This window comes from Rhineura floridana, chromosome 2 (genome assembly GCF_030035675.1).
Source record: "Rhineura floridana isolate rRhiFlo1 chromosome 2, rRhiFlo1.hap2, whole genome shotgun sequence".
Taxonomy (NCBI): Eukaryota; Metazoa; Chordata; class Lepidosauria; order Squamata; family Rhineuridae; genus Rhineura; species Rhineura floridana.
Window position 1 is genome coordinate 155,686,699 of NC_084481.1, and position 20,874 is coordinate 155,707,572.

At 41.8% G+C, this 20,874-nt stretch overlaps 1 protein-coding gene across 1 annotated transcript in view; it reads right to left on the bottom strand.

The window, feature by feature from the left end:
- PHF21A (PHD finger protein 21A) overlaps positions 1-18,533 on the bottom strand; it is a 218,683-nt gene extending 200,150 nt beyond the window's left edge. Inside the window, exon 1 of the mRNA XM_061610864.1 lies at positions 17,718-18,533. The gene's annotated coding sequence lies outside the window, so the exon portion shown is untranslated. The remainder of the gene's footprint in view (positions 1-17,717) is intronic.
- Positions 18,534-20,874: the final 2,341 nt, after the last annotated feature.

A 20,874-nucleotide genomic window follows, 5' to 3' on the forward strand; every position in this document is an offset into this window, starting at 1 on the left:
AAGTTGGAGAAATGTGGGTTTGACCTCGAGTCTTTGGACTTCCTGGGGTATCGAATCTCAGCGGGAGGAGTGGAGATGGACCCAGGGAAAGTGAGTTGCATAAAGGACTGGGGGCAACCCGTCACGAAAAAGGATGTGCAACGGTTTCTAGGGTTTGCTAACTTCTACAGGAAATTCATCCCGGGGTTTTCCAAACTAACGGCTCTCCTGACCGACTGTTTAAGGGGAAAGAAAAAGTTCCAATGGACGGAGCACGCTACGAAGGCTTTTGAGGAGTTAAAAGAGAAATTCGCTACCGAACCCATTTTGCGCTTCGCTGATCCGAACCGTCCCTTCATAGTGGAAGCTGATGCCTCGGACTTTGCCATCGGGGGGGGGTTGCTACAAGGAGATCCCGAGGGAAAGGAGTTGTACCCTTGCGCATACTTCTCTAGAAAGTTAAAGCCTGCAGAGAAGAACTACACGGTCTGGGAGAAGGAGTTACTGGCCATTAAGGACTCTTTCGAGAACTGGAGGCAGTATTTGGAGGGAGCCTCCCATCAAATTGAAGTGCGTTCCGACCACAAGAACCTGGAAAGTCTGCAAACGGCCAGGAAGCTGAACCAGAGGCAGATCAGATGGTCTCAGTTCTTCGCCAGGTTCAACTTCAGGATTACGTATCACGCCCAAGCCAAGAATCAGAGAGCCGACGCCTTGTCCAGGCAGCCGCAATTTAAGGAGAGTGAGCCCCAGGACCAGCCACAGTACGTGATCCCGCTGGAGAAATTAACACTAGGATCATGCCAACCTTCATGGGAGGAAGAGCTCAAAAGAGCGCAACGGGAAGGGACGGGCATGCAGCAGTACATTCACGAGGCAGGGCAGGATCCAGACTCAGAGGTGAATTTCTACTGGCGAGATGGGTTGTTGTGGTTTAAAACGGCCAGGGTCGTGCCAGAGGGAGACTTAAGACTCAAAATTCTACGCCAGTGCCATGACTCTGTCACTGCAGGACACTTCGGGATTTACAAAACCATTCAGAATATAGCTAAAGACTTTTGGTGGCCGAAGATGCGCCGGGACGTTGAGGACTATGTGAAATCCTGTTCGGTTTGTATGCGAGCTAAACATCAAACGGGAAAACCGGCAGGGCTGTTACAACCGTTAAAGGTCCCCAGTGAGCCTTGGAAGGACCCTTCCATGGACTTTATAACTGATCTACCAAAGTCACAAGGGATGACTGCCATTCTAGTCGTGGTAGATCTACTTACCAAGATGGCACATTTTCTCCCTTGCCCGGGGCCCTTAGAAGCGAAAGAAACAGCCAAATTATTCATCAAGGAGGTTTACCGGTTGCATGGATTGCCCAACAGTGTAGTCTCGGACCGAGGGACTCAGTTTACGGCTAAGTTTTGGAGGGCGCTCTGGAAGCAGCTGCAGACGGAGTTAAAACTCTCGTCTGCCCATCACCCCCAGACAGACAGTCAGACGGAACGCTTGAATGCCGTTTTGGAGAAATATTTACGCTGTTACGTTTCTTACCAACAAACTGACTGGACTTCGTATTTACATTTTGCAGAGTTTGCCTACAACAACGCCTTACACTCCAGCACTCAGCAAACCCCGTTCTTCGCAAATTATGGATTTCATCCTAAAGCCTTTCCTAGCAGTTCGGAGGGAGTGTTGGTGCCCACCGCTGAAGAATTTCTACAGAAGTTACAAGCCATCCAACAGACCCTGAAACAACAACTGGACGAAGCCAAGACGGAGTACAAGCGAGTTGCCGATTTACACCGGAGAGAAGGCCCCCCCCTTCAAGCAGGAGACCAGGTATGGTTGTCCACTCGATTCCTCCCAATGCCAGGCAAATGCAGAAAACTGCAAGATAAGAGGGTGGGGCCTTTTGAAATAGAGACTCAAATTAATCCGGTGGCGTACCGGCTGAAGTTACCCAATTCATTCAAAGTACACCCTGTGTTTCATCGATCTCTGCTCACCAAAGCAGCCCCCCCCCCCAGTGAGTTGCGGCCAGTGGAACCTCCAGGGGCTCCGATCAGGGTAAATGAGCAGACGGAGTATGAAGTTGAGGACATCTTGGACTCCCGAATAAGACGCAAGAAATTGCAGTATTTGATCCATTGGAAAGGGTACGGGTCTGCAGATAGGAGTTGGGAAAATGAAGTTGATGTGCACGCTCGAGTTAGTGAAACGGTTTCATGAGTTATTTCCCCACCGTCCCAAGCCAGTTAGAGGGGGGGGGCTCAGCCTAGAAGAGAGGATGATGTCGGGACGCGGAATTGGGGTCCCGGGGATTTAGAGTCAGAAGACGAGGGGGAGGGGAGCCCCCTGTCAGACTTGAGCGAAGGAGAAGGAGAGAAATGTCCAGAGATAGGGTTGCCCAGCAACGGAGATCCTGGGAGCGCCAGAGTCTCGGAGCCAACCTTGAAAGTTCACACGCCTCCCCCTCCGCCCGGACCTCCCCTTACCCCCATACCGGAGTCGGAATCTTCAGAACGGGAGGGGCCGGCGCTTCCCCCCTCACCGCGTACTCGACGACGAGTGAAGAGACAAGAAAGGGGGAGGGGGAGACAGGTGGCCCCTGAGGGTGGATTGAGGCAGAGTGAAAGGCTTCGCACCCGTTTGGGTCCTACTTAAGAGTTGGGCGGGAAAGTGCACTTCGCTCTGTCAACTATCTTTCCATGTCGCAGGATCTGTAAGTCAGTGGCGCTTTATGAGAAGGCGCAGCGTTTGTGTGGATGTCACTCTAATAAAAACTGAATTGCTTTCACCCACTGGTCTGGTTCCTCAGTCTCATCCTGGACCTGACACACACCCACACCACTTCCAAAAGGAAAACATTGTGAACAGTATCATTGCTTTTCAGGGTTTCCCCCACCTTTTTATTCTACAGCAGGCACATGTACCCTCCCACCCAAATTTAAACCAAAGTTGTCACTGGCCACATCCACACCAGAACTTTATTTCACTTTAGACAGTCATGGCTTCCCCCACAGAGTCCTAGGAAGTATAGTTTGTGAAGTGTGCTGAGAGGAGACTCCTACTCCCCTGACAGAACTCCAGTGGCCAGAGTGGTTTAACAGTCAGCCACCCCAATTCAAGCTCCGTGAGGGGAACAGGGCATCTCCTAGAAACTCTCAGCACCCTTCACTAACTGCACTTCTCAGGATTCTTTGGGAGAAGGCATGACTGTCTAAAGTGAAATAAAGGTTTGGTGTGGATGTGGCCAGGGACAGCTTTGGTTTAAATTTGGATGGGAGGCTACATGTGCCCGCTGTAGAATAAAAAAGGTGGGGAAACCCTGAAAAATGATACTGTTCACAATTTTTTCCTTTTGGAAAGGAAAGGGGCTTCCCCTCTGCCCAGTGCCCACCCACCCAATCTCTTCCCCTCCCCCCTCCTTCCCTTCCTGCCTCTTCCCCAGGTCAGTTTCACCTATCCTAAGCATGATTGCACAGGAGTAAACCCCACTGAACTCAAAAAGCATGCAAATGCTCAACCCTGCCTTCCCCCCTCCTATCCCCTCTCTCTTGCCCCTTCCCTCTCCCTTCCAATCTCTTCCTTCCACTCCCCTATCCCCTCCCCCATGGTCTGTTTTACCTATCTTAAGCATGATTGCACAGGAGTAAATTCCACTGAACTCAATAAGCAAATGATCAAATCTGCCTCCTCCTCCTCCCTTCCCTCCCCCTTCCTTCACCCCCTCCCTCCCCTTCCAATTCCCTCTCCCCTCCCTTCCTCCTTCCCTCTCCTCTCCGCTCCACGTCCTCCTCTCCCGTGGTCAGTTTTACCTATCCTAACCATGACTGCATGGGAGTAAATCCCACTGAACTCAATAAGCATGCAAATGATCAGACCTGCCTTTCCCCCTCTCCTCTCCGTTCCTCCTTCCCTCCCCTCTTCCTTCTTCCTCCTCCCCTGCCCACTCCAGCCCTCCCTCCCTCTTCTCCTCTTCCCCCCCATGATCAGTTTTACCTATCCTAAGCATGATTGCATGAGTAAATCACACTGAACTCAATAAACATGCAAATGATAAACCTGTCCTCTTCCCCTCCCCCTCCTGCCTGCTCCCAACCCCCTCCTCCCCTCTGCCCTTCCTCCCCTCCTTCCTCCTTTTCTTCTCCTCCCCATCCCCCTGTGGGCAGTTTCACCTATCCTATGCATGATTGCAGGGGAGTAAATCCCACTGGACTCAATAAGCATGCAAACAATGAATCAATTCTCAGCAAACTTGCACAGGATCCCATTCCTTACCTCCTGGATTAAAAAGCAGAGAAATTCATTAATAGGCAAAAAAAACCTTGCAGTTTAAGAACGTACCTATAGCCCACAGATATTTCTATCAAACTTTAAAAAGCAGGGAAATTGGGCAGCTAGAGTGAATGCACCAGGGGAGCAGGAGACCTGAACTCCTATCTGAGATATTGGACTGCCCTACAAATTTATCAAAATGCAAACACAATTTGGGTTGGTCTTTCACAGTCCAATCCACTTCCTGTGTAGCTTGGAAGAATTTGGTAACATGTGCCTCTGAGCAAATGGTGGGTGGTTCCTAGCAGCCTTCAAAGGCAATCCCGCTAGAATACATCACAGATGTCTAGGCTGGAGTTTACCAAAGCATGCTTAACAGTGGCCAGGTTATATCATATCTCATCTCCCTCTTTCCTGTATTTTATATTGCACATGTTTATGTAATGATATGCTTGAAACACACATGCTGCATAACTGTTACACCCTTCTTATTAGATGGCACCAACTTTACTGAAAATCCTTGTCAGTTGTAAAAGCTTCACCATTACCTGAAATACAGAAGTTGCTGTACTAAAAGAATATTATTTTACAAGCATTTTCAGGAACCAGATATTAAGGAAAGTTATTCTAAGCAACTCAACCCAGAAATAAAAGCACATCTTCACTGACAGTAAAAAACTGAATGTAAAAAAGTAAGGTCAGAAAAGTGACCTTAAAATGTGTGCTTTCTAAAAGTTATACAACACAATTTACGAATTGGTGTATTAGTGTCGAATCCTATTTAGAAGCTGATACATAAAGTCTTAAGTACCTGACCTTGAAACAACCACTGAAGTTACACACATATTTAACAAGCTAATTCAAATTCACTGATTTGCATCCCATTAACAGTTACAAGTTTAGGACATCAACCCAAACGAGTATTTAAAAAAAAAATTGAGTATTTTAAGTATTGTATGAAAAGAGTCCCATACATCTTACAGCCAAAGCAGTGTGCTGTGAAACTATATACACATCTATTCTGAAGTAAGTTCCAATAAGTTGAATACTGTGTAAAGGGGGGAGAATCAAAGGGGTAACCTATATTTCTTATTTAGTAAATTCCAGAGGATTTTGCGCATTGATTGGGGATAGCAATGTCAGCATGCGTAACTGAGGAAACAAAAAATTTAGGCTAATTATGAAATATACTTGTCCTATGAAAATAAACACAGAACAATGAACAAAGAGCTAGGCACTTAAGAATCTTTCAATTTATCTTTAACTACAACATTACAAGCTACAAGCTATGTCTCTTTCTTACCACCCTGGGCTCCTTCTGTGAGGAAGGGCAGGATACAAACTCAATAAATAAAAAATATATATTGCTATACGTTTAAGCTTAAAAAACAGTTTGAGTGGCAGAGGGAGAACTTAGTACTATGCACTCCCCATCCATAACAGTTTACTTGAAACACATAAACATTCATTTATATCAATTAGAACATCCTATGAAAATAAAAGATTAGTGCTATTAAACATGATACAGATTAGGCAAGTAATTGATTGCAACTGGTGATAATTCAGAACCTAGACATAGACCATGTGATGTGAATGGCACCAAATCCCAAACTGCCCAACTAATAGCCACATAAAGCAGTTCTCAGAACATCACAACTACATATTTTGAACAATATTTTTATTGGAAATTCTTCAAAAACAGTACAAACAAAAAGAGACATAAAAAAACCTTGGATCACATACAAATTATAGGTAAGCATTTTAAAAATAAAATACAGTGATGCACACGATATAAACTACAGTCGTTTGTCAAGGAAAGGCATACTGTACTTACAAGAACCAATTAGGACCATCAATTCTGTGGCTTAATTCAAAGCCCAGAAATGCTTAGCAACAGAAGCAGTCCAAAAGGGCTTCTGTGAACTGGTGGTAGTCCCATCCCACCTTGTTGCACAACTACATTTATTTTTAAAAGATTCTTAAAACTGTTCTATGTTTTAGCCCATAAAAATTGCACATTTCAAAAAGTAGCTCACATTTATCTATGGAGGCTGTTTAAGATTATGTACAGAGTATGACCTATAGACTCCCATGTTCCACACTTCCAAAACTAAGAGCCCATCCATGCTTATACCAATGACCAATCCCCTTATCAGTTTTACTGCCCATCAACATCATACAGTCAGCATAACAAGAATCTCACTAGGGCAGGGAAATATTTCAAACTCCCATAAGTCCAGGCAATCAAGTTTTTTTCCAAACCTGGAGCTTCTCATTAAAAAAGCAGATCAAGTGCTATGTTAGTATGAGCTTGTTATCAGGCAAAAATTCCTAAGAGCAGTAAAGGGACTGTGAAAATCTATTCTGAAGAATGAAATATTGGTAGATGTGTATGCCCCCAAGTAGAACATCATTCTAACAGGCATTTTCCAGCTTTAGAATTCAATGGTCCCCAGGAGGGGATCCCATGGGCCACAGAATTTTGTAGATCTCTTTCCACATGTGGATATTTGGATTTAATTTTTAAGTATGCAAACAACTTGCAATCACATTTTTGTGCTAAACTTCACAGCCCTCTACAATAAAATGCTGAAGCTAAGCATGGTCAGGTCTGGTCAGTGCCTGGATGAGAGACCGCCTGGGAACCATACGTAAGCCGCCTTGGGGTTCTATCATGAAAAGAAAAGAAAGAAAGAAAGAAAGAAAGAAAGAAAGAAAGAAAGAAAGAAAGAAAGAAAGAAAGAAAGAAAGAAAGAAAGAAAGAAAGAAAGAAAGAAAGAGCCAATGGCCCCTATTTAAAAAAAATAAATAACATTTTAAGTATTGTATAAAAGAGTCCCGCACATCTTACAGCCATAGGACTGTGCTGTGAAACTCTGTATGTATCTACTCAGAATAGTTCTCACAGTGACCAACCAGATGCCTGTGAAAAACCTACAATAAAAGGCCCAAAGCCTATTTCTGATCTGACCTGCGCGTCTACAGATTACAAAATAATACAGTAGGGCCCCGCTTTCCGGCATTTCGCTTTCTGGCGTTCCACTGACGTGGCGGCTTTCGATAAGGGGAAATTCGATTTTGCCGGTTTGTGGCATTTTCGCGTCATTTTCACGCGACGTGACCCATTAAAGTCAATGGGTTCCGCTTTACGGCGATTTCTGCTTTACGGCGGGGGCCTGGTCCCTAACCCACCGTATAAGCGGGGCCCTACTGTATTTACAATATACTGGCTAGGATTTGCCATCAGTCATTTTCAAAAAGTGATATACTAGCTGTGTCATCCATTTGTATCAAAACATGAATAGCTGCAGTGTTCAAGTTCAGGAATAGATTCAACATGACTCCCAATGCAAATCAAGATACCTCCCCCCAACAGTGGAAGATCATTCTGTTTAGAACATCTTAACACATAAAAAATTTTAAATCTCTTATCTAGAATACTATAACCAACGATGTGCGGAACATGCCACCCTGGGCTCTTTCAGGCAGAAGGGTAAGGGTATAAATCGAATAATCAACAACAGTATTTTTCTGTGGATTTTTTTCTATTTTTAAAATTGCATTGTTTCATAAAATGAATTAGTAACATAATGAACGAACACAACACAAATCAAAGTAGGCAACTGGAAAAGTTACATTACTACTCAAATGGAAAAATCAACGGCTTGGATCCAGAGGTGTTTTTGCAAGTGTAAAGTCACTCCACTTGCACAAAGTAGTCCCATTATAAGGGTGCCATTCCACTCATCTATTTCTGGATCCAACCAATGTCGTAATAAACCTTTTTCCTACATAGCTATTTCTAGGAAGCACATTTTGTGCTGTACAGTTCTACATGTATGTTCATATGTTAACAGTTTTAAGTGCCTTTGCTTTTTTCCCTTCAAAATCTAAATACTGTAAGGAAAGTGGGTGATGTCATGTCTTAAAATATTGACAAGTACTCTAATAAAAATTTCCAGGCAAAGCTTGGAATACTTTTGAATATAACACTTAAGCCACACTAAGCGCACTTTATTGAATTTTTTTCCTGAATCAAATTTTAGTTCAACTAGTTTTGGCACTTGGAAACCTTTTTCAGATGTTTATAAAGCACATAAAATTAACAGGGTATATACTTTTTTTTAGTTTGGGATTTTTTTTTCTTTTACAAAATGTAAACCAAATAAATATGCTATATCAGATCTATATTGATTTAGAACAGCAGAAGTTTTCCAGATTCAAAGTTTTCTGGAAAATACATACTATAGACTACAATATTTAAAAGTTGTATTCTGAAAGTTGAGTCTTACCCGTCTGAATAATAATTTGCCTAAAAACACGATTCCCACTTCTCCACTATGCATTACAGTGGGAATCTACCTTTTATGAAACCAGAAAGGCATAAACTAAAACTTAAAAGGACTTTCAGCTGAGGCCTCTTCGAAGTGTTCCCTCTATATCAGTTCAGTAAAAAGGGATAAACCATTTCAAGAAAGTTCCCACCAGAAGACAACATGCTGTGTTAGTTCTATTATTGCAACTGTTTCTTTAAAACAACCCCCTTAAGCTTAGAGAAGAATCTAGACACAATCTATATTCGAACACATAACACTATTGTCACAGCATTTCACCAGTGGTGGCAATATCAGCATTTATACAACTATTTGGCAGGAAAACGAAAAGTGCACCATAAAGTTTTGGAACATGAAAATCATCCAATATTGCAACGGCACAATATGCAATGCTGCTAAAACCATAAAACAGACATTCTATTGCACTTCCCTCTGTAGGCAGCAAGTATTGATGAAGCTTACAGATGCAGCAACTGTACTGTCCATAAAAAGCCAAGACAGCTGTTGCCATAGCTACTATAAGTCAGTTTATCAGGAAAAAAAATATTGTGGTTACTCAGAAGTTTGGATTTATAAGATGCTAATGCCTGGATCACTAATTGACTGAGGAGATCAACTATTATTTTGCATGCAAGTATATTGCTTTAGAGTAGCACATGTTTAACAATACTTGGAAACACAGCAGGAAAGAAAGAGGGGGGAAAAGAAATCAATGCCTTTCTGCTAGTGCTCCTCTTCAAGTACTGACAGTTTGCAACCAAAACAAAACAGGAAGAACACCATGTTTTGGGTTATATTTGCTGGATTTCCCCCCTTAGGCCTACTGACAGTCTAAAAAGTGCTATCAGAGTATAAGGCGTCAAGATGCAAAGCCCCATACTCTTCCACTTTCCATTTCCACACTTAAGCAAAATTTGCTCATTTTTCTATCAAATACAGCGAAGAGGTTTTAAAAACCTATTCTTAATTTTATGAAGAACGCAACCATTCTCTTTCTCTAAAAAGGTAGACAGACATTAAACTTTCAAAGTTAACATAATATAGCTCTTTTTGATTACTGAAGGATCACAGTGAGGCAAAAAAGATTTAGAGGCGGGAGGGGAAGCCAGAAGCTGCCAGAATTTGCCAAAAAGTTAGGTATAAGACTGAGTTAAATAAAATGATAATGTAGAAGTTGCTATATCTCAGTACTGCTGAAAAACAAAATGTTCACCCATGTGTTGCATAGCTATGTTTGATGTATCTGTTGAAAACTCAGTTTGTTTTCAGAACGTGAAAACTGAGAACATGTATTTTTCAGTAATTATGTCCAGTTGATCAGGCTCCTTTCATATATGTAAGCACCCTGTTGCTGGCCATTCTGGTTAACTTGGTTCTACTACTGTATATAATCCTTAGGCTTTCAGCTTTCATTTACAACATGAGATAGAGTCTGGGTTTGGATAAACCAGCAGCCAAGGCCAGAATACTGATGTTAATGAGACTGATAAGTGTTAATGGTGTACTAAAGGGCACAAGTCATTATATTTTGAAAGATGAATTACCTATAAATTTTGGCCAACCTATTCAGAAACACACTGCTGACATACTAGATAATTTGCTTGTAATTCTTCAAAGAAAACATGATGTCTGAAAAGTTGATCAGTCTCAATCAATAATTCAGCCCTTAACTTTTAATTTTCAGGAGTGTTACAAACTAAGACCTGCTCTATGCACCCAGTCTCATAAGCTGGCAAAACAGAGCACACTTTTGTACAGGCCTCAAGCTCTCAGAAATTGAAAACATCAGTTTACATTTTAGTAGATCCTAGACCTCACAAATACAAAATGCAGAAGAAGTATTTCCAAGATTTACAGTAGAATCCAATAGCATCCCTTTTTGGCAAAACAGAGTCCCTCTCCCCCTGGAAGTCTACCACATACCACCCAAAATCTGCTTCAGAAGATGGGAAACCCTCCAGAGTAGACTTGAGGAGTATGGGAGCAGAGGAAGGAGAAGACTGCTCATAAGACATTAAATGTCACCCCAAGCATTCAGAATTTGAGCACGGATGACAAATTTTAATATCTAATCACAATTTCAAATATTTGTACACTGATGTCAGGAGTTAACAATTAAAAGACTCCAAAACATGGCAGTTAACACTGGAATTTCCATCTGGCCTTCTACAGGATGTCCATGGTCTCTCATCAAAATTACGTGTCATATGTACTTGAACTATCTTTTCTATATCATGCAAGATAACATTTTAAGCAAACATGTGAGCAATGAATTTTTTAGGTATAATTATTAGTTCTCTCCATCAAAGAACCACTCTCTACCAAAGAACCGCTATATCTAGCCTAACACCAAAACTTGCACATAAATTATTTGAAGATATAGCTTCCAGCTTTGCCTGGCTTCCCTCATTCTGTTTTCTTAACACATTATGTTTCCAACATGTTCCTCAGTGTCAATAAGCTACCTATCAAGGTACCAGCATACAAATCTGCCCCTATAGTATCTCCTAGAACATGGGTTCCCAACAAGGGGGGAATTCCCCCCCGGGGGGAATTTTAGGGTTCCAGGGGTGGAATTGGGACCACTATTCAGCAAAGTGTGATGTCCTGTAGATTATGTACAATCTGTAAAATTGTAGTTTGTTTTTAATTTAATCTGCGACATTCAATAAAGTTTATTGAATGTCACAGATTAAAATCGATTCTTGAACATGCAGCATTATTTTCATTTGCAAAATTAAATTATTTAAAGACCAGAAATTGCTCCAAGAAATTCTGTTATAATATAAACTAAGAAATTTTTCTCTCACGAGAAACACCACCATCACTCGTGAAATGTCAACACGCTATGAGAGACTATCTTGGGAAGGGGAGAATTATATTCTGAACAATGGTGAAAGGGGGGAATGGAGCAAAAAAGGTTGAGAACCACTGTCCTAGAACGTGCTATTCTCTCAAACATGTTGAGCTCATAGAAATTAGATGTAAACATCCCTTGTTGCAATCAATATACACAGCCATTTCCCAGTATTAACCTTAATCCTAAAAAAACTGTTGAATTAGAAAAAATCAGACCCAGTTCTGAATTACAGTTATGGCCATTACTACAGCTCTTGCCTCAGGGCTCATTTTTAGCCTCTTGCATATACACTAAATTCTTCTGCATCACACACAGTGGAAACAGTTTACATGGCCAAAGGTAGGGAAGAGACCTAGATTAGTCTCCAAGATTTCCAAGGAGATGTATAAAACCACCACATATGTTCACTGCAGCACTATAAATGTAATGTTTTTCAGTGTCCAGATATATTGAATTCCCTGTAGATTAAGCACATGCAAAGATCTGTATAGCTTTGCAGTTCTACTGCTTTTACTATTATTTCGCACTGAAATATAACAGGTTTTAAGCTGGCTCTTAGATCACAAAAACTATCAGCAACATCTTTCTCCACAAGTTATAACAGCCAGAACAATTTGCCCATTTGCCATACTATTTGCTTCTAAACTCCAGTAAGTGAAACATGTTTCTTTTAACATACTCATCTTAGCTCTTAACAATGTTTACATTAGTTTAAAGTGGGTAGAATGAAATTATAAAAATGAAGCTTCCTTGCACACTGTGATTCAGAAAGAAATTCCAGTGGAAAAGCTATTGCTGTGATACAGGAGCAACTCATTCCACTCTATATTCTCCCCATGGCACAGAGTACAACTCTTAGTAACTAGCAAAACTATTTCTACCACACACTAAACTCTTATGAGGGCCAATGAAGTGAGTCGGAATCCTAGCAAGATGCACTGTGAGTTGGTGATTCCCAAGATCAGATAATTAGTCAGTTGCCTGCTTTCAGAGGGAGTACGACCCCATTCAAAGAGCAGGTCCATAGTCTGGGGGTGCACTGAGGTGACCTCAGTGGCTAGGACTGCCTTTTACCAGCTCCAGCTGGTAAAACAGCTGTGGCCATTTCTGGAGCAGGATAGCCTGACCACTGTTGTCCATGCACTGGTAACCTCCAGGTTGGATTACTGTAATGCACTCTATATGGGGCTACCTTTGAGGGAGGTCTAGAAGTTGCAGCTGGTGCAAAATGCGGCAGTGAGACTGCTCACTGGGGCAAGGCATTGCCAACATGTCACCCCGCTGCTGAAAGAATTGCACTGGCTACCTATTAGCTACCAGGCTACGTTCAAGGTTCTAGTTTTGGTGTACAAAGCCCTATACAGCTTGGAACCAGGATACATGAAAGACCATCTTATCCCTTATATACCCAGTCGATCACTGCGCTCTGCAGATGAGGGCCTCCTGCAGATACCATCTTATCAGTAGGTCCATTCTGCACAACATAGGAAATACATGTTTTTACAGGGCTGTGGAGTCAGTACACAAGACCTTTGACTCCGACTCCTCTATTTTTCTACTGTCCAACTCCGACTCCTTCATAAATGGCAAATGTATATTACTAGTAATAACAAATTTACTGTAGTCAAATGGTAGCAAAAGGCATTTCATCATCACCACGTGAATCCAGAGCTTGGAAAAGTTACTTTTTTAAACTACAACTCCCATCAGCCCCAGGGATTGGGCTCGTGGGAGTTGTAGTTCAAAAAAGTAACTTTTCCAAGCTCTGGATTCACATGGTGGTGATGAAATGCCTTGTGCTACCATTTGACTACAGTAAATTTGTTATTACTAGTTAATATACATTTGCCATTTATGAAGGAGTTGGAGTCGGTATATTTCTACCGACTCCACCAAAAATTGCTCCCGACTCCGAAGCCCTGTGTTTTTAACCCTTTTTTAAAGATGTTTTAAAATCTTTTTTTAATGTTTTTAAATATGTTTTGTTTCAATATATTTTAAGGTCTGTTTTTATGATGTTTTAAAGTGTTTTTAGAGAGCCAGTGTGGCGTAGTGGTTAGAGTGTTGGACTACGACCTAGGAGACCAGGGTTCAAATCCCCACACAGCCATGACTTGGGCCAGTCACTGCCTCTCAGCCTCAAAGGAAGGCAATGGTAAACCCCCTCTGAACACCGCTTACCATGAAAACCCTATTCATAGGGTCACCATAAATCGGAATCGACTTGAAGGCAGTCCATTTCCATTTTCAAAGTGTTTTTAGTTTTAGCCCTGGGCTCCTATTGGGAGGAAGGGTGGGATATAAATCAAATAAATAAACAAGCTGAAACATTGCAGCAGTGGAACTCTGCTGTGCTACAAAGAAGTATACTTTGAGAGACAGCATGGGGAAGTGGTTAGAGTGTTGGACTATGACTGGGGAAACCAGAATTCAAATCCCCAATCGGCCATGAAGCCAACTTGGTGACCTTGGGCCAGTCACTGCCTCTCAGCCTAGCCTACTTCACAGGGTTGTTGTGAGGATAAAATGGAGAGGGGGAGAAATATGTTATTTACCTTAAGCTACTTGGAGCAAAGGAGGGAGAAAGATGTAATACAAATAAAACTAAATATACTATACAGCTGGTTTAGACTTCAGTCATGTTTAGAGTAGACCCAATGAAATCAATAGGTTCAACCTAAGTCTACCGATTTCAATGGGTGTACTCAAAGCATGACTAGAGCTGCAATCATAACCCCACTTATCTGAGAGTGCCAATGAATTCAATGGGACTTACTTCTGAGTAGACTTGGTTAGGACTGCAGCCTAAGTTTTGATTTAAACCACGGTATTTATAAAAGACAAGTATGTCAAAAGAATAATTTCTCATATTGTCTTGATCACCAATAAATTTAATACAGAAGGAAACAAATCCAAACAAAGTTAATCACTTTCAAGTTGCATTGGTTTCAATGGGAGTGATGAGCATGTGCTCACATCACTCCCGCTAAAAATAAAAGGATTAAAAAGTGATTAACTTTGGCTACATTGGCCCAAAGTAGGTTACTGCAACTACAAAACTATGATATCTAGAGGAAATAAATCTTAAAGCCCAACAGTGAACACTTGTTCAGCTCTATAGATCATAAGAAATTGTATACAGCATTTCAATATCAACCTTAGAACACTAACCCTATTACTTTTAATTACTTATAACGTGGGAAGATGGCACACTTGAGAAGGAAAACAAGTCAATCCTAGCCATCTCTTTTTTATCATTTTGTCCAATACAATATAGAAAAATATGCCCCAACACTTATACCACCACTTACATGTGAGCTTAAAATGCAGAAGCACTCCTCTATGCACAATGATGCATGAATACAAGCTTTTACATCAACAACAAAGTTTAACCTTAAAATACTTTGGGGGGGGGAATCTTCCTTGCAGTCCTTGTTTTCCAGCACAATTCTGTGCATGTTTCCTCAGAAGTAAAACCCACTGGGTTCAACTGAGTTCCCATTTCCTGCTGCTCAGCTTTAAAGACCACTGTATATAAGTCAAATGGACTCCAGCTAAAGATGCTTTTACTTTCTTTCCTTGTAAGCCAGAAGTAGCTAACCTGCATTCTTCTTGATTTTGTTGGACTAAAACTCCCATCAGCCATGACCATTGGCCATGCTAACTGGGGCTGATGGGCACTGGAGTCCAACAACAGCTGGGGGGCTACAGGTTAGTCATCCCTGCCATGAACATTCCAGCAGTAAGTGACTTAATTTCACAGAAGTTGCTGTACCAACTACAAAGAACAAAGCTGGAAGCTCCAGCAAAACACTGAAAATAACCCATTTTTTAAAGTATTATTGCATTGTGCCATTTTCACTTCTACTGGCAAATACAGCTACCATTGTGGAAGATAATTCAGAACCTAAACATAAGCTTTTCATCTAAGAAAACCGAAAAGATGATAACAAATTCCAATTCCAAATTTATATGCACTGTACAGTAAATTTGATGCTGCCCCTAAAACCCCACCATGGAGCAGTACTTACTAAGTACTATATAAATCCATAGCAAAAAATCTACATTGTCAATAAACAAGTTCTTATAATATATAAAAACAAGTCGGATTCTCTCTTACTCAGAATTCTCATTTAATATCAGTGTATTTAATAAGATGATTATAGAGAAGAAAGTCATTATTGAAAAGCCATTTAAACATCACTCTACTTTAAAATTTTAAAGCATATTCAGTGGAATGTAGTACTGTCAGTTAAGAATCTGTAAAGTTACCCACATTAACCCCACATTTTCAGCTACATCACAAAAATAATCTAATAATGCTAACCTTCAGTTTTTTACCCTAAACAGAGCAATATCAAAAAACAAAATTTTCAACCCTATTTCATCTTACTTTTCATGGGTAAAATTTATTATTGCAGCATTCAACACCTGTATAGTAAAATTAAACAGCAACAGATTTTGGTGGTTGCTGCATATAAAACAATAAAGGAAGTTGTCACAAAGTGAAACCCAACATCCAAGGGATGTGAGAAGAAATTATAAATAAAATGCAAACAAGTTAATGTATGAAAGGAGGTCCCTAAAATTATTACATCCCTAACCCTTTCCTTTTGAAAAGCAATGTACTTCCAAGAAAGGCTGCAATACTGAGAACTTAATGGAATTTATTTCTAATTAAAAATGTTTAGGATTGGCAACATGTGCAATAAGATATTAACCCAAAATATTCTGTTAGTATCACAAAGTGTAGTATTTTGAAAGTTCTTTATTGTTGATGCCTTCTATAGTTCCTGTCCTTTGTTATATTGTTTCAGCAAAGATGAACAGCAACTTCTCCCCAAGTATTGTAATAAGTGTCTTGCTGTGATTAACATGATCAAGTGTACTAATTTCTAGTCCAATATTAATGCAGAAATTTATAGCTTTATTAGCAGTACTGTGTTAAACTGACCTACATCAGATTATGTACTACATTTTATATGCAGAGACCTTATACATAACTTTCATTTTTAAAAAAAGTTACATCCCTGTTGGAAACATATCTGAAAATCCCAGTCATTCAAGCAAAATCTATTATCAAGTGCATTGGCCTGAACAAATATCAATTCAGTATAAATATACAAATGGCTCACATAAGTTTAATCACAATAAACAAAACAGAGAAATTAAACACCCTGGTCCTAACTACATTTACTTGGAGTATATATCACTGATTGTACTAGAATTCAAGTATGTCTACAAAGCCTCATATGATATAAAAATTATTGTTATTGCATGTAGTGTAAATGCAGTGGCATCAAAAGAATCTCCTTGCCACCTGCAAGCATCCCCACCCCAACAGCCAAGGTGCCCAACGAAAAAGTGTATTTGTATTCCAAGCAGTGCAAACATAAGAGGACTTGACCAAATGGCAGCCCCACATACAACCCTACTGCTCCTACATAACACACGCAGAAATGGAAGAGGAAAAAGAAGGTACACATCTCCAGTAACTGCAAACATGTGCCACAGTAGGGGTGTGAAATCCCAAAGGTGTCCTTGCACTGAGCTTTGCATCCGTGCAGAAAGGGCTGCCCCAGGGTGAGACGGGCAAGAAAGACTTCAGAATAACAAGTTGCTGAAGAAACGGAATTTTCCCAGCACTACTCGGGGCCACCAAGACAAATTAAAGGCGAAGAAGAAAAAGAAGGGGGGGGGACCGTCGCCGCCGCAGCTTTACTACGAATCTTCAATCATCAAAGCAGCATCATTTCCAATATAATAAAACTTCCCCAGCAGCATCACAGAAGAAAATCAACCCAATAGAAAAACGGCCTGGAAATAATCATCCTGAGGAAAACCAGAAAGGATGGGAGATATCTACCCTCCCCGTAAATGTGTCATCTCTCCCCCCCTCACCACTCCAATGTGTCACCTACTCCTTCCCGCTCCACCCCCTCCTCTCTCAGAAACTTACTTGAATCCTCACAGGTGACAGAGAAAGGGCATGCCCCCTTCCCGCATCTCGCGCCTAATATATACGTCAGGGTGGGGGCAAATTAAACTGAAGTTGTTGCTCCTTATCTCCAAGTTGGCTCAGGAGTCTTAGGGTGGACTTTAGCCCCCCTCCCAAATCCTTCCTTTTCTATCCCCCCCACATAAACTCCCTGAGATAGACAACGGAGGACACGCGTGGGGTGCTAACACTACTTGGATGGGGGGGAGAGAAAGAAAGAACAGAACAGAGAAAACAGGGAGGTGGAGGAAAGAATCCAAAAGGTGGGATACTACACCCTGCTGGTCGTGGTGGTGATGATGCTGCTGCTGTTGGCTGACTGGCTGGGGTCCCCCTGGCAGGACCTCTCTTTGAGGGGAAAAGACTCCTCTTCATAGGGAGAAGGTGGTGCAGCTGCTCCTCTGGGCCTCCCTGTCCCCCTCTTCTTGGCTCCTCTCTCCTCTCTCCTCCTGCTCCTCCTCTCACTTTCTTTAATCTAAGCTGGGAGTGGAAGATGGTTGGTTGGCTGGTTGTTCCCTTTTCCTCCTCCTCCTCCACCTCCTCCTGCTGCTGCTGCTGCTCTGCTTTTCCTCTTCTCTGTCTCCTCTGAGGGGTCCTTTTCCTTCCCCTCTCCTCGGGGGGCTCCTCCTGCAGTGGCGAGGAGGAGACGGGCAGAAAGAAAGGAACGAAGCAGAAGAAGCGCAGGAGAAAAGAAACTGTGACACAAAAACAAGCCGAGAAGCTGAACTCTTCTTCAATCCCATTCACCCGGCCCGGCCGCAGCACACGCACGCCTGGATCACTCCGCCACCGGCCTCCCTTCGTTTTGCTTTGCTTTGCTATGCTTTCGCCTGGCCTGCCAGAGGCGCGCGCTCCCGACTTGCTGTTTGCGCGCCCCCGACACAACTCCTTCTGTCTCACACACACACTGCTACTCCAGCCGCTCTCCGGAGCGAGGGGGGGAAGGAGGAGGAGACGAGGGAGGGGACAAAAGCTGAGGGGGAGGCGGGCTCCCCCTCACCCGGGCTCTCCACCCGCTCTCCCTGTGAATGAGGGAGGAGGGGTCGGCCTCCACGGGAAGAGGAGGGGGCGCCTCACAGCTCCTCCTGAGGGACTACTTGATGTGTCGGTGCAGCGAATTTATTTCCCTTTGCCTAAGGAACGGGCTGTGCTGCGGCCCCCATTGCCTAGGGAAAAAACCCGGATGTAAAGTGAGTGAAACTAAAGTAGAGTGAAGTAGGGCAGCAAACTCTAGTAGAGCAGCAGCAGCGGAGGCAGGAAAGGATCATGCACTGGGCCGGGCGGGGAAGGGAGGGAGAATGGAAAGAAGGAATCGTGCACTGGGGCAGGCGGTGGTAGCAGGAAGAAACTAGAAGCGCGAGCATCTTTTTTTTTTCCCTGATGCAAGTGGCTCTGCGCAGGAAGCGGATACACCGAGGAATGAGGAGAAACACACAACCAAGCATCCTCACTTGCTCACCCCCCTACCCCGCCCCACTGCAAAGGATTCTGCACAGGAAGCTAATGCACCAGAGCAAAAGCAAAAACAACAACATAAGAAGCACCTAGTGTTCTTACAAACATTCTCTTCCCCCATTTGCAAAAGATTCTGCACAGGAAGTTGATGCACCAAGGGCAGGAGTAGAAAACATGAATAATCGCCCCAATGCAAGGGGCTTTGCACAGGAAGTTGATGCACCAAAGCAGTGACTACACAAGCATCCTTAGTCCTAACGTACGGGATTCTGCACAGGAAGCTGACATACCGGAGGAGGGAAAGGGGTGTGAGAGACAACAAGAATCATCATCCCAAAGCGAGGAGCTTTGCACAGGAAGTTGATGCAACAGGGCAGCAAGGGCTCTGAGGGGGTGGGGGAGAACGGGACGACAAGACACAAAAATAACTATACATGAACCATCCTAACAATGGAAACAGCTCTCTTGCACGGCAATGGTTTCAGTACTACACCTACTTACTTGGAAGCAAATATCACCGAAATTAATGGGGATTACTTACCATTGAGTAGTTAGGATAATGGCATAAATCAAACCAGAGGGTGGGGACACGAGTGACATCTCGATAAATACGAGGCTCTTTGCTAATGTACCAGAGAAGAGGCACATCATACAGCATCAAGGCATAACTAAAGCAGGGTAGTGTCCTATCCAGAAGAATTAATATACACTGTTACTTGTTTGTATGTAGGATAAATTATATTTTATCCACTCGTTATAATTTTTCTTCTTAATACTGTTAAAATCCCCAGATTTTAAAAACATTTTATTGTACTCATCTGACCCTTGTGTTCATAGGCTCCCATAGAAAACCCACTCTTCAAGCATCTGTAAACTAAAGTTTTGTAAAATTAAGAACAAGTTAAAACTTTGTAAGTTACCTTAGATATGCAGAGTATGACACCCCATTGACATGGGAAATTTTTCTAAAATTTATTATTTATATAAAATATTAATTATAATTTGATAAGCATAATTTTAAAGGGACTATGCAGTAGTGGTATAATGTGAATTATTTGCTTAGAGACCCATTTTAATAAGATGGTAAAGCTAATACCTCTGTCATAAACATATTTGGTGCAATCCAACCAAAGGAAATCAATGGGATTTAAGATAACTGGGACTGAAGTTCTATGTTATTGCTTTCAATGGGGATATACCTATACTTAATTTTTGCCAATTAACTTGCAATGGAAGCAGAACTGACTTCCAGTCAGGTGTAGTTAGAATTCTGCTGGAAGATACAGTGTTTTGTTTTTTCGTTTCAGATATGCATTGCTTTGATCAAGCAATTAATGGTTCTTAAAAATAAATCAATCGAAAATGAAAAGATGCATAGTTTGCATACTGCATGTTATAGTAAAGTTCTAAAGTTTATGTACTATAGGACACAACTTGGACACATTTTAAAAAAGATTAGACAAATTCATGGAGGATAAGGCTTCAATAGCTACTAGTCAGAGGAAGTATGTCTTTGAAAACCAGCTGCTGGGAATTGCAGGTGAGGAGAGTGCTGTTATATTCAAGTTCCATTTGTGGGCTTCTCATGTGCTTCTGGTTGGCAAATGTGAGAACAGGATGGTGGACTAGATAAACAGCCTTATCCAGCAGGACATATCCATTCTGGAGTGATGTGGAATTTCGTACAACTGGCCAAAGCAACAGGTTAACAAGATTTACAGAGACATTCACAATTCATGTTTATGTTTTAAATAAGTTTGTATAGATATATATGAAGAAACGTATAGAGCTGGATCCTAAAGATCTTTCTAGGCAATAGCTAGAATCCAAAGATTCCAGGAGCTCCATGTGTTTTCTTTGGATTTGTGTTTTTTGAAAAGCAGCAGTAATGCTGTATGGCAAAAGATATTTGAAGGAGTTGCAAAAGCAGCTTATGATACAACACAAGAACTGTTCAAAGACACACAAAAAATAAAAAA